Below are 13,426 nucleotides of genomic sequence, written 5' to 3'. Positions count from 1 at the left end.
TTAAAAGAATATATTAACTTGATTCTTGAGCTCTCCTGTAAGTCTGATACTCAGGTTTAGTAGTTGTTACATTATAAGTTAAATTCTATAACATATAAATTTCCCAAAATTCTGCCATTTTATTGTTGACTGAGCAAAAATAGCTCTTTCATCTATTAAACAACTGAATATTGTGCTAGCTCCCTAAAGAAGCATTGAATTCAATGCTTCTCAGCTAGCTAAGAATCTAAAATTTAATGTCTGAATTCTATCCTGATACCAATCCTGGCAAACAGCAATATTTTTAATATCTGTCCTGGAGGCTAAAGGTAAAACTAATAAAACAAACTGTGGTAATGGACATAAATGTTCCAGAGGGAAACGCATAACATAGCTTAAGGCAGATTTTTAGAAAAGAGAAGGTTAATATTGTTGAAATTTTTAATTCTAGAAGATTTTATTATAGAAGACATGTATTATTTTAAAAAGTTAGAGAGTGACTTTTAAACTGAATACACATTATTAAAAACATATTTATGAGAGAATCCCCTGGTGATTCAGGACTCGGTGCTCTCACTGCCGGGGCCCTGGGTTTGATCCCTGGTTGGGGAACTTAGGTCCCATAAGCCAGGCAGCCAACAGAACAACGAAAAAAAGCACAAAAACCTGTACTTATGAAAGTTTTACCACCTGGATAATTACTTTGTAAAATCTTTAAAATTAAGTCATCTTACAGTTAAAGCCATAAAATAATAAAGAATTATTATTTTTTCATAATTCACTTCATCTCTTCCACTAACAGTTTAAATGGAAACTGATTCATTAAATTATAGGGCATGTCTTTTTTTAAAATTATGGATTATTCTCAAAACTGAACAGACCATAAAATTGATTTACTCCTAAACTACATTTCGAATACTTAAGTAGTTAACACAGTACAATTTAAAAGAGGATTAAGGCTTTAAAGGTAGTAATTCAAAGAAAGAAATCCAAGTGACCAATAAACATATGAAAGGATTGTAGCTTTACTAATAAAGATGTGAATTAAAACAATGAGATATCAAATTGGCAACAATTAAAAAGATGTATCTGGAGGACATTCATGGAAAATATACCAAATGGGATTTGTGCATATTTTATGTTAGATAAATAATCAGACAAAAAGCATATGATTAAAAGCATTCCCTGGAACACTGTATTATAGTGAAGAGACAATGTATTAAGTACATTGCTTTAATAAATGCCGTATCTGTACAATCAAACAGTAAAAGAAATATGTGCACCTGTGATATCTACTACATATTATTATATAGATGCTACACAGATCTGTAAGAATATATACCAAATAAAATATACTAAAAATATTAGTTGGTGTTAATATTAGCCCAACTAATATTTTGGGCTGATGCTTGTTTTTGTTTAGAGTGGCAATATACCTAACCCCATGTAAGGATTCGGAAAAGGCAATGGCAACCCACTCCAGTACTCTTGCCTGGAAAATCCCACGGATGGAGGAGCCTGGTAGGCTGCAGTCCATGGGGTCGCTAAGAGTCGGACACGACTGAGCGACTTCACTTTCACTTTTCACTTTCATGCACTGGAGAAGGAAATAGCAACCCACTCCAGTGTTCTTGCCTGGAGAATCCCAGGGACGGGGGAGCCTGGTGGGCTGCCGTCTACGGGGTCACACAGAGTTGGACATGATTGAAGCGACTTAGCAGCAGCAGCAGCAGCATGAGACTGAAAAAGGCATCTGCTGCAGAGCTCTTATAAAGATGTTGCTTTTTTGATAAAAAAGACAATTAGCAAATAGTGTAGGCTCTACCACTTTATTCTTACCTTGAATGTGAACATATCTGAAACAACCTATATTAACAAAGTCAAAAGGACTGGCCAGAAAAATGAAGAAATGCCAGCCCTGACATCATCAAACTGCTAACATGCCAACTTTATACTGCAAGAGAAAGTAAGTCCCTATTTGTTTAAACTATTATCAATAGATGGGTTTTTCTATTACTTGCAGAAAAGTACACTCCTAACTAACCCATAAACAATGCATGAGAATGTTCATTTTTCCATCTCCCCTCGTTAGCACTAGGTATCAAGAAACTTAATTTTTTTCATCTGATTAAAAATGAAAAACAGAAAGTAGTACCTCATTTTGATCTGCATTTCTTTAACTACAAGGAGGTTGAATTTCTATTTTCTTTTTTTTCTTAAATGCTATTTCACATCCTCAGTCCATATTATTCATATATTTTTTGTGTGTGTATGGAGGGCATCTTTTAGACTGTCATGGAGATTTGAACTCCAGATTTTAAAATGTAGTAGTATTATACTACATTTCAAAATGCAGTATGAAGCAAAATTTTTCCCAATAAAAGGATAAATTTAAAATGTTAGATCAAGTGAATCTGAGGCTGAATGCCACTGAAAGAATTAGTTATAGCCAGGTAACTCTGGGGAATATTTTTTAAAAGGAGGTAGAGAAGGGGTGAAGACAAAAGGAGGTTGGGAGAGGTTGGGTGCGGACAACAAGTTCCCACTACTCGATGGCATATCCAGCAATATACTACATTCCTTGTAGAGAATACACAGATAGTTTTCATTCTAAGGCTTATGAACTAGTTGAAAAGAGATCAAAAACATGCAAAGCAATTATATAAAATTTCAAATGAAACAAGTCAAAATTTAGAGAAATCTATTGAAAACCATAGGCATCTAGCAAAACTTTACAAAACAGAATTTAGTCTTCATTTTGAAAAGTGAAGTCGCTCAGTCGTGTCCGACTCTTTGCAACCCCATGGACTGTAGCCTACCAGGTTCTGAGGAGCCTCTCAGTCCATGGAATTTTCCAGGCAAGAGTACTGGAGTGGGTAGAAAAAGAATTATAAATTATTTCAAAATAAGAAATAGACCACATGACTTGACAGAACAACCTTTCTTATTAACAGATAAGAAGATGGAAATTAGGATTGGTTCCAAGACAAGGAGATAAGATTGATCAGAATGAAGAGGGCCTGCATTGGGAAAGTGAAATGAAAGTAAGCAGGGCAGAACAAGAGGAATTTGAAAAAAATAATAAACAATCAAATCTAGAAAAAAGAGTTTCCTTCTACTGCATTACTGACTATTGTCATAAACTTTTCCAGGTTTACCATTTTTGATCCTAGGAAAAGGCACAGAAGCTTTTCAACTTATTTTGGTCTCTTTTGTCCCCTACATTAAAGAAAAGACACTACTGAAGATTAATTTTCCAGACATAAATTAGTCATTATTTTGTGTTTTTTTATTTCAAAGCATACTGCCAAAACAAACAAAAAAAGATTGTTCATTGATACATTCTGAGTCATTTACTACCTGCCCTATTCTAACTGCATACTTAAGTGGGACTTAAGTTTTTTCTGGAATCAGCAAATTTACCACACCCCTGCATCATCACAGACTATCAACTACTCCACACCCTGCAATTATAGTGTTATAAAACGAGTTAAGAACATCAGCCTTGTCCTCAGGGAGATCATTTTTCTGATTACTTCGAAAATCACAGGACCAAAAGAAAAACACACTAAAGTTATTTTTAAATAAGTTATTCTAACATATACTTCATAATATGGCAATTACTAACTGGGAGGGATTGGGGGCAGGAGGAGAAGGGGACAACAGAGGATGAGATGGCTGGATGGCATCACCGACTTGATGAACATGGGTTTGGATGGACTCCGGGAGTTGGTGATGGACAGGGAGGCCTGGCGTGCTGCAATTCATGGGGTCGCAAAGAGTCGGACACGACTGAGCAACTGAACTGAACTGAACTAGTACTAGTATATTCTTAACAACAACCATTAACTTTGAACTTGTGACATAAAACGGCAAAGTTGTAAAAAAATAATTATCAAAAGGAAGAAGACAACAGTGTGGTACTAGCATAAACAGACCAATAGAATAAAAACATAAAGCCCAGAAATAATGTTGGACAAGAGTTACAAGATTACTCAATGGGGAAAAGACGGTCTCTTAAACAAATGGTGCTGGGAAAACTGGATCGTCACATGCAAAAAAAAAAAAAAAAGAAGCTAAACCCTTAACTTACAGCATATATAAAAATTAACCCCAAATGGACAGAACTCCTAGAAGAAAACATAGGGGGAAAGTTTCATGAAAGTGGACTTGGCAATGCTTTCTTGGCTATGATACCAAAAGCACAGGCAACAAAAGCAAAAATAGACAAATGGAGCTACGTCAAACTAAAACCTGTGCATCAAAGGGCACAAGATAAAAGGCACATGGCCGAATAGGGGGAGACATCTGTAAACCTTATATCTGATTAGTAGTTAATACATGTAATAAAGAGCTTCTATAAATGAACAAAAACTCAATTAAAAATGAAAAAAATGATTTAAACAGACATTTCTCCAAAGAAGATACACAAATGGCCAAGAAACACATGAAAAGATGCTCAGTATCACTCACTTATTAACATAGAAATGCAAATGGAATTCACAATATCACCTCACACCCATTAGGATGGCTACTATCAAAAAATAAATAAAACAGGAAGCAAGTTTTGGCAAGAATGAGGTGAAATTGGAACCTTTGTGCACTTATGGTGGGATTATAAGATGGTGCAACTGATACAGAAGACAAAATGGGGTTTCCTCAAAAAATTAAAAATAGAACTACCATAAAATCCAAAATCCCACCTCTGAGTATATGGTCAAACTGAAAGCCAGGTTTCAAAGAGCTATCTGTATAGCCACGTTCACAGCCACATATCCAAAACAGTCAAAGGAGTAAGCAACCCAAATGTCCAACACAGATGAAGAAATAAATACAGTGTGATATACACATACAACGGAGTATCATTCGTCTTTAAAATGAAGGAAATCCTGTCATACACTACATGGATGAACCCTGAGGAAATTATGCTAAGTGAAAAAAGCCTGTCACAAAAAGACAAATGCTACATGAGTCTACTTATATGAGGTATTTAGAGTTGTCAAATTCATAGAAACAGAAAGCTGATGGTGGTTATGAGGGACTAGAGATGGAGAAAAGGGGGGTTGTTGTTTTAATGGGTATAATTTCATGGGTATAAAATGAAAAAGTTCTGGAAATCTGTTAAAACAACCATGTGAAAATACACAACACTACTAACTGTACACTTATAAATGGTTAAAGCTTCCTCAGGTGATTTGTGGTTAAGAGTTCGAACTTCCACCACGGGGTGCGTGTTCACTCTCTAGTCACGGGAACCAAGATCCCACAAGTCTGCTTTGCTGTGCAGCTTAAAAAAAAAAAAAAAAAGGTTAAGAAGGTCGATTTTATCTTATGTGTTTTTACTACAGCAAAAAATTTTTTGATGGAAGAAGATAGCTAAACTATAATTCAATTAGAAAAGAGGAAATCCCAGAGACTAGGGATCAGAACTTTCAGTTCTTTCATTACTAGCACAGTAAATATTACAAGAGGGTACAGGAGGGTGAGTCCTACTTCTCTCCCTTAAAAGGATGAGATTCTAGTCAGTCTTACTTTCCTCACTTCGAAAGGAGACAAGTAATACTTATACTATCTGCTGCACAGGGCCGTTGAGAACATCAGATGAGATAAACGCATGTCAAAGTCCTAAAACTATAAACTCACATAAATGAAGAGATCACTTAAAACAAGTTCCTGGAAAGTATTATCCAAACTTAAGATGTTATACTTTAAAATTGTCTCCTAGGTGGCTCAGTGGTAAAGAACCCACCTGCAATGCAGGAGACCGGGGTTCAATCCCTGGGTTGGGAAGATCCCCTGGAGAAGGAAATGGCAACCCACTCCAGTATTCTTGCCTGGAAAATCCCATGGACAGAGAAGCCTGGTGGACTGCAGTCCGTGGGGTTGCGAGAGTCAGACATGACTTAGTGGCTAAACAACTTTAAAATTAACAAGGAAAATAAAAATGAACTTTACAGTGCATCTAGAATTTGTTGTGCAGAGACTTTAGGAGGTGCAAAAAAACCTACTGACTTTGACGTCAAAAAACTGGTGGTAATCAACACAGTATTCATCTGAAAATATTTTATTTCCTGACTTTTCAATTTTAGATATTTTTTGCCATCTATTAGATAAAATATAGGTTTAATTATTATACCAAATACATATGCACAATCTTCCTCTCATGTGCTTCCAATGTAGTTCTATTTGGCTGGGGTTCAATCAATATTCAGGTTTACATTAGTATGCCTATGCAAACATTTTTTTCAAGCTACTTTGTATACTACAATCACATTTCCTTGCTTCTACCTCTTTAAATCTATCATTTTCATATGCTTCACTGCCTTTGAAAACTGACTCCACATCCTTGAAGAGACCTTATAAAGGTCCTTTAAAACTGTCACTCATACTTATCAATCCCATTTCCCCTTCTGGTGCCATCCTTTCTGAAACCATCTAACCTTCTGCAACAATTTAAATTTGCTCGTCTTATCTAGGATTGTCTCTTCATTTTGATATTAAGAATTCCTTTCACTTATCCCCTGGAGTGAATCTCATTTATAACAAAATCTATTTCTTCCTTGATTTACTCCCTCTTGTAGAGAATCATTTCTGTAATTCTGAAAAAAGATATGTGGGGTGAAAAAAGGTAAGACTTTCCAATTCTAAAATCCTCATGAGAGATGGTACTGGGATGTAATTTTTTAATTACAAAATTAATTATTTTTTCCAATAAATAAATAAATAAATAAAATCCTCATAATTAAATGAGTATAAAATTCTAGAATGAAAATATTTTTTTCTTAAAAGTTTTAAAGCAATTTATTCACTGTTTCCTACCATCTGATGTCCCTATTGAGAAAATCTGACATTTTTATTTCTTATCCTCTTCATGTGACCTGTTTTTATCTCCCTGGAAGCTTTTAGTTTCTCTGTTTATCCCAGATGTTCTGAAATTGCTTAACGATGTGCCTTAAGATGAGTCTTTTCCAAAGATTCTGCAAGGCATTCATTTGGAAGGCCTATTTTAATCTGTTTACATCATTAAGTTCTTACATTCTATATCTATTATTTATTTGATAATTTTCTACTCTTGGTTTTCTCTGTTGGATCCACACTGCTCAGGTGTTGGACTTCCTGGATTGATCCTCTACGTATCTTATCCCACATTTTTCTTCTATTCCTTTCACTTATTCTACTCTGTGATAACCCTGTTACTGAGTTTTTAATATAATTTTCTTTATTCTCTGAATAATCAATATTCCTTTTTTACGGGTGCAGTATCTCCTGCTATTTCTAGAATATACTTTAAATTCTCTTGTTCTCAGCACTGTCTCTTCTGAGTGTCTTTGACTACTTGTTTTGATCTCTCAAGTATAGTGATCTTCAAACTTTTGTTCAAGAATAAGTATGAGGCAGTAGAAAACAAACCAGACAAAGCTGACAATGGGTGGGCTTCAGTGCAGGATGGTATTCTTTTTTTTCTTTTTTTTGGGGCCAGGGGCGGGTGGGTTGCCATGCTGCACAGCTCAGAGGACCTTATTACCCCAACCAGGAATCGAAGCTGCAACCTTAGCAGTGAAAGCTCAGAGTCTCCACTGGGAATTCTTAGGATGGCATTCTTTGAGGGTAGAACCCATTAAATGTCAGTGTTCTACACAGGTTCCCTTGGGTTATGTTTTGCCAAAGAAGAATGTTTCAACTTGAGTAAGGCAACAAGCATTCTGGGAGCAAAGACAACAAACCAGGCTTGTGATCGCACCATTCAACACAGACTTCCTTTCAAGTCCCCATTTTCACTAAGACCCTTCACCCCTGCCCCACCTCCCACCAGCTATGCTAACTTCTCTGGTTTTACCCTCTTCAAATAATGAACATCCAGTTCTTTGCTGGCTATACTAGATGGAGAAGGACAATTTAGCTGTGAAAAAACAAAATCCCTGTTCTCAAGGAGCAGACATTACAGTGGGGAGATGGAGGCTTTCTTCCCTAAGTAAATTTCTTATATATATGTGGTATCAAGTGCTAAAAATAAAAGAGAGGATGAGGTAGCAGGAAAGCCAGTCCTGCAACTATCTAGAGGAAGAAAATTACAGGCAGCAGAAAGAGCATGTTCTGAGATAACTGCTTTGCTTGCCATGTTCACAGAAAAACATATCAGTAAGAGACAGTATGAAAGGATTTGCTTAAACATCCCTCAATTTGACTTGAATTCTTCTAAAATTTGTCTTTACTAAGTATATCAAAGTAAACCTCATGTAAACACCTATTTTATCATTTTTTGCAGGTTCCAGGATTTTAGTTCCCTGACCAAGCATCGAACCCATGCCCCCTACACTGGGAGCATAACCACTGGACTGCAGGGAAGTCCCTAAAGGTCTATTTTCAAAAAGCAATGTTGAGCGGGAAAAAAAAAAAAGCAATGTCAAACTCCCCCAGTGGTCCAGAGGTTAAACATCCACCTGCTGTGACTTCCTTGTTGGTCCGGGGTCAAGAATCCGCCTTGCAATGCAGGGGACACAGGTTCTATCCCTGGTCAGGGAACGAAGATTCCCACATGCCGGAGCAACTAAGCTGAACCCGTAAGCTCTGGAGCCTGTGTGCCACAACTACAAAGCCTGAGAACCAAAACTAGAGAGTCTGTGCACTGCAATGAAGATCTCATGGGCTGCAATTAACACCTAACACAGCCAAACAAATAAATAATTGGGGAAAAAAAAAATTCCCGGAGACACGGGTTCAATCCCTGGACCGCTTCATGTCAAAAAGTATTCTGCCCGTGTTTTCCTGTGTTTCCCTCACCTCTTTTATAATCTTCCTTCCCTTTTGCTCTCAAAGTATGTGTTCCCCTAAGCATACTATAAAAATTGAAATACATAACAATTATTTGTCTTCCTCCTTCCCTTGGTCACAATGGATGAAGTATCTCTGCTGCTATCAATGGTCAAACTCTGAACTAATGACTTGGATCACTTCTCCCACCTATCTTCTCAAACATGTTGCTTCTTAAATTATCTTCACGGTCTCCTTATCAGTTTCTCTTAGTATATTAGATTACTTCCATTACCCTTCAAATATGTAAAAATACCTCTCTTTTATATAAAAATTTATAATATACGTAACTTAGCTTAAACTTATAGAACAAACAAAGGACAATCATAAGCTATGTTGAGGATTTAGATTTTGTTTCAAGTACAACAGAAAGACATTGAAGCTGTCTAAGCTTATCTCTACACTACACCCTCCTTGTTGTTCAGTTACTAAGTTGTGTCCAACTCTTTCCGACCTCATGGACTGCAGCACACCAGGCTCCTTTGTCCTCCACTATCTCCCGGAGTTTGCTCAAATACATGTCCACTGTGTCGGTGATGCTATCTAAGCATCCTGCCTTTGCCGCCCCCTTTCTCCTTTTGCCTTCAATCTTTCCTAGCATTGGAGTCTTTTCCAGTGAATCGGCTCTTTGCATCAGGTGGCCGAAGTACTAGAGCTTCAGCTTTACCATCAGTCCTTTCAATGAATATTCAGGGCTGATTTGCTTTAGGATTTCCTTAGGTTTGATCTCCTTGCAGTCCAAGGGACTCTCAAGAGGCTTCTCCAGCACCACAATTTGAAAGCATCAACTCTTCATCTCTCAGCCTTTTTATGGTCCAACTCTCACATCTGTACATGACTACTGAAAAACCATAGCTTTGACTGTACGGACCACTGCTGGCAAGGTGATGTCTGTTTTATAATACGCTGTCTAGGTTTGTCACTGTTTTCCTCCAAGGAGCAAGTGTCTTTTAATTTCATGGCTGAAGTCACTGTCCACAGTGATTTTCTATATCCTCCATTTACCCTTAAATTTGGATTATCACTACTCTGAAATTCTCCCAAAGTCACAATCGCTTTGTTTATAAATCCAACTGGACATGTTCTGATTCATCTTTCTGATCTACTCTTCACTGTATCCAACAGTAATGATGACTTTCTCCTTGAAAGGCTGTCTCTTCTTGCCCTTTTTCTAACATATCACATCCATCTAGTTTTGTTGGGTGTTCCAGGTCAGCTCATTTCAGCTTCAGGACCTGAGTGTATGTAGTTTTTTCGTCTGTCTGGAATGCTGCCCCAACTCTCTACCCCACTCAAAGCCTTCAACCCAACTGAAGCCCACTAACTAATCTGGGCAAATTTAAACATCCCTGACTGAAACGTATTCCCAGACCCTCCAAATAAGTTTATTTCCCCCAATGATGCTTCCACAGCATTCTTCCACGGCACACAATCACATTTGTGATACTCATTCAATGTCTTTTTCTTTCTAGATTATAAATTCCTTCACAGTAAGGCTCAGGTCTACCGATACATGGAGATACAGTACACATGGAGGTATGATACACACCTAACCCACTGTTTATTAAGTAAAAAAGCATCACAGTCCTTACCCTCCCCACCCAGAGTCCTAAACCTAGCTTAGATCTCCCGCATTGTAGGCAGATGCTTTACCGTCTGAGCCACAAAGTCTCATAACAATTGGGAAGGTGTATAATAAAACATTTGGGTTAAAGCCTGATAGAACTGAATTAAAGATCTGGCCTAGTTACTCATTAGGGAACTTTGAGCATGTTTCTTAACCTTTCTAAGCCTCATGCACAAATAATCACACATACCTTGCTATAAAGATTAACTATCCTCTTCATTTACACTGTTATGTTACAATATAATTATCTTCCCTTTGGAATAATGTTTTTCAAACTTCAGAATGCCTTGCACCAGCTTATTTTTTTTAAAGAAAAAAAAAAATCAGAGTGCATTGCACACATTAAGGGCACACTGTTGAAATACACACAGAATCTGACTACTAGATTATTGAACTGCAATGTTACATGTACATCCTATTATGGCTAGTGGCTAAGTCACTTCAGTCGTGTCCAACTCTGTGTGACCCCATAGATGACAGCCCACCAGGCTCCCCCGTCCCTGGGATTCTCCAGGCAAGAACACTGGAGTGGGTTGCCATTTCCTTCTCCAGTGAATGAAAGTGAAAAGTGAAAGGGAAGTCTCTCAGTTGTGTCTGACTCTTCACGACCCCATGGACTGCAGCCTACCAGGCTCCTCCGTCCATGGGATTTTCCAGGCAAGAGGACTGGAGTGGGGGGCCATCGCCTTCTCCGTCCTATTATGGGCTGCAGTCAAAAAAATGGAAAAACACTGCTACACATAAATTAATTATTATTGGAATAGTAAATTCACTGAGAACAGCGCCCCTGGTTTCATTCACTACTATGTCCCCAGAATCTGAAAGTGTCTAGTATACAATAGCACAATAAATGTTGAAAGACTGAGTGATCTATCTGGTCCCAACTTAACTTTCCAAAGGTATTAATCCAACAGTATTCCTTATTGTCATTTACAGAGGACAACACACGCTCATGCCTGAGCCTGTGCTCATGATATTCTCTCAGAGTAACAAAAATTTCCTCCTGTTCTCAACTCACGCCTTTTTACTACTTTGCACTCTCTTATATAAAACTGTAATGAGATGCATAAAGTCTACAAGTGTAAGAGAAAAATGATATATTAAATCTGAATAAGCAGTACATGAAAAAGTAGAGTTCTACATCATACATTTTAAGTTTTAGTTCAGTTATGAGATACATTTATCTAAGAATTTAATATACCATCTTAACATTTAAAAGCTCTTTTGGAGGATGACTTAAATTAATTTTTAATAAAATTAAAAATGAGAAATACTCAATTAAAAATGAGAAATCTGATCTATTATCTTAATCTCTTTATAGGCATTTATACTGACAGAGGTACCAAAATCATATCATTTATTATTCTTTTCATAAATAGAACATATAAAAATCTGAAGTCATCACTAAGGACTGAAAGTCAGGAGTTTGAGTACTACAAATCAACTACCTTTGCAATCCTTAAGTCATTCTGTGCCTCATCCACAGATAAGCTAATCTAAAGACTCAAAATGTTTGGAAAAAAACAGACTATCATCATCACTGGCTTTGGCAACTGTTTTCAGAGGCTGAGCAGAATGTTTATACAGATTGACCTTTTAAAGTTTCCATATATTAAGCACTTGCTACATTCCAGAAACTGGACTTTATTCATTTACATAAATGTTTGCACCATCTTCATATTTTTGGGAAAAAAAAATTATAATTTGGTTGGAATTATTTTCTTCCCCCTCTGGCTGTTTTTCAAGAAATTTTTTAAAATCCTGTACTTTATGTGGTATTATTTGCTGGCACACCACAGAAGGGTCTCTTCTCTCTCTTCTTTTATTTACATTATTACCCAAGATTGATACATAGTTTCCTGTGCTATATAGTAAGAACCTTATTGTTGATCTATTTTATACATCCACTAATCTTTCCCTTGAAAAAAAGCCACACATACTTTCTATCATTTGATTTATAAGATTCTTTTTCGTATTCAATTATAGGTAAGGAAGTAAAATCACTTCCAAATATCATGACACTAAAAAAACTCCGCTTTTCAATTCTCACTTCAAATATCTCATACTACCTACTAATTAGCCATCTTTGGTAACCCCTAATTATTCCAGAGTTCACAATCTTGAGAACTTGTCTTCTTTAGCAGAACTCCTTTCATTAACATTATCCCCACCAGCGGCCAAACAGTGGAAAAATTCCAACTTCTGCAACTTTAGAGTGGGGGGAGGGGAAGAATACACCTGACAGTATTCGCTTGTTTTTCCATCCATTTACTAGCTCTCAGAACCCAAAATACTTAAGTTCCAATGCTTTTTCAGGCTTCAACCTTTACAACCGTAAAAAAGTGTTAAGTATTTCTGAACAGGAATGTTAAACTTAAAAGTAGTATTTTAGTTGGCATAAATATAGTACATAATACTAACTGAAGATGTGATTTTTAGAACGAGAAAAACAGCAGTGTTGGTCTCTGGCTACAAAAGATAAACACTGGTTTTTCTGCTTCCATCCTAGCCTGCCAAAAGCTTTAACTGATCTTTGGGGTGCTGTGACTCAAGAGTCCTAGAGTGTGTCTTCAGTCAGAACGCGAAACGCGCCCTACAAGGCGCCTGAAAGTTTTACCCAATTTATATCACATTCTCCCAAACCTCTGGGTCCCTTCCACTTCCAGTCGTTCCAACCACACTGGTTCCCAGCTCTCGCGAAAGCATGGGCTTTAGACTTACCCCCAACGCGCTTCCTAAATCCAAGTTGAGGCCCACAATTCCCCGCCCGTCCTAAGGCGCCGGGAGAGAAACGAATGGTCTAAGAAAAGAAACCTCGCACTGCTCCACCCAACAGGTGGGAATGAGAAGGGATGGACAGCTGGGCCGCGAGGCCAAGTCAGGCCTCAAAACAGGGCGGGAGAGGGAGGCCGCAGCCCCAGCGCGGCCTGAAACGAGGCAGGCCCCTTCCAGACCAGCGTATCAGAACGCCCCCCCCACCCCCTACCCCCCACCCTCGGCTAATTCCAA

At 37.6% G+C, this 13,426-nt stretch overlaps 1 protein-coding gene across 1 annotated transcript in view; it reads right to left on the bottom strand.

Moving 5' to 3' along the window:
• Nucleotides 1–13,426, bottom strand: part of PRPF39 (pre-mRNA processing factor 39) — a 34,999-nt gene that overhangs the window by 21,463 nt on the left and 110 nt on the right. The window lies entirely within an intron of this gene.

This window comes from Bos javanicus, chromosome 21 (genome assembly GCF_032452875.1).
Source record: "Bos javanicus breed banteng chromosome 21, ARS-OSU_banteng_1.0, whole genome shotgun sequence".
Taxonomy (NCBI): Eukaryota; Metazoa; Chordata; class Mammalia; order Artiodactyla; family Bovidae; genus Bos; species Bos javanicus.
The sequence above is the reverse complement of the archived record's forward strand: the minus strand, read 5'-3'. Positions and strand labels throughout refer to the sequence as shown.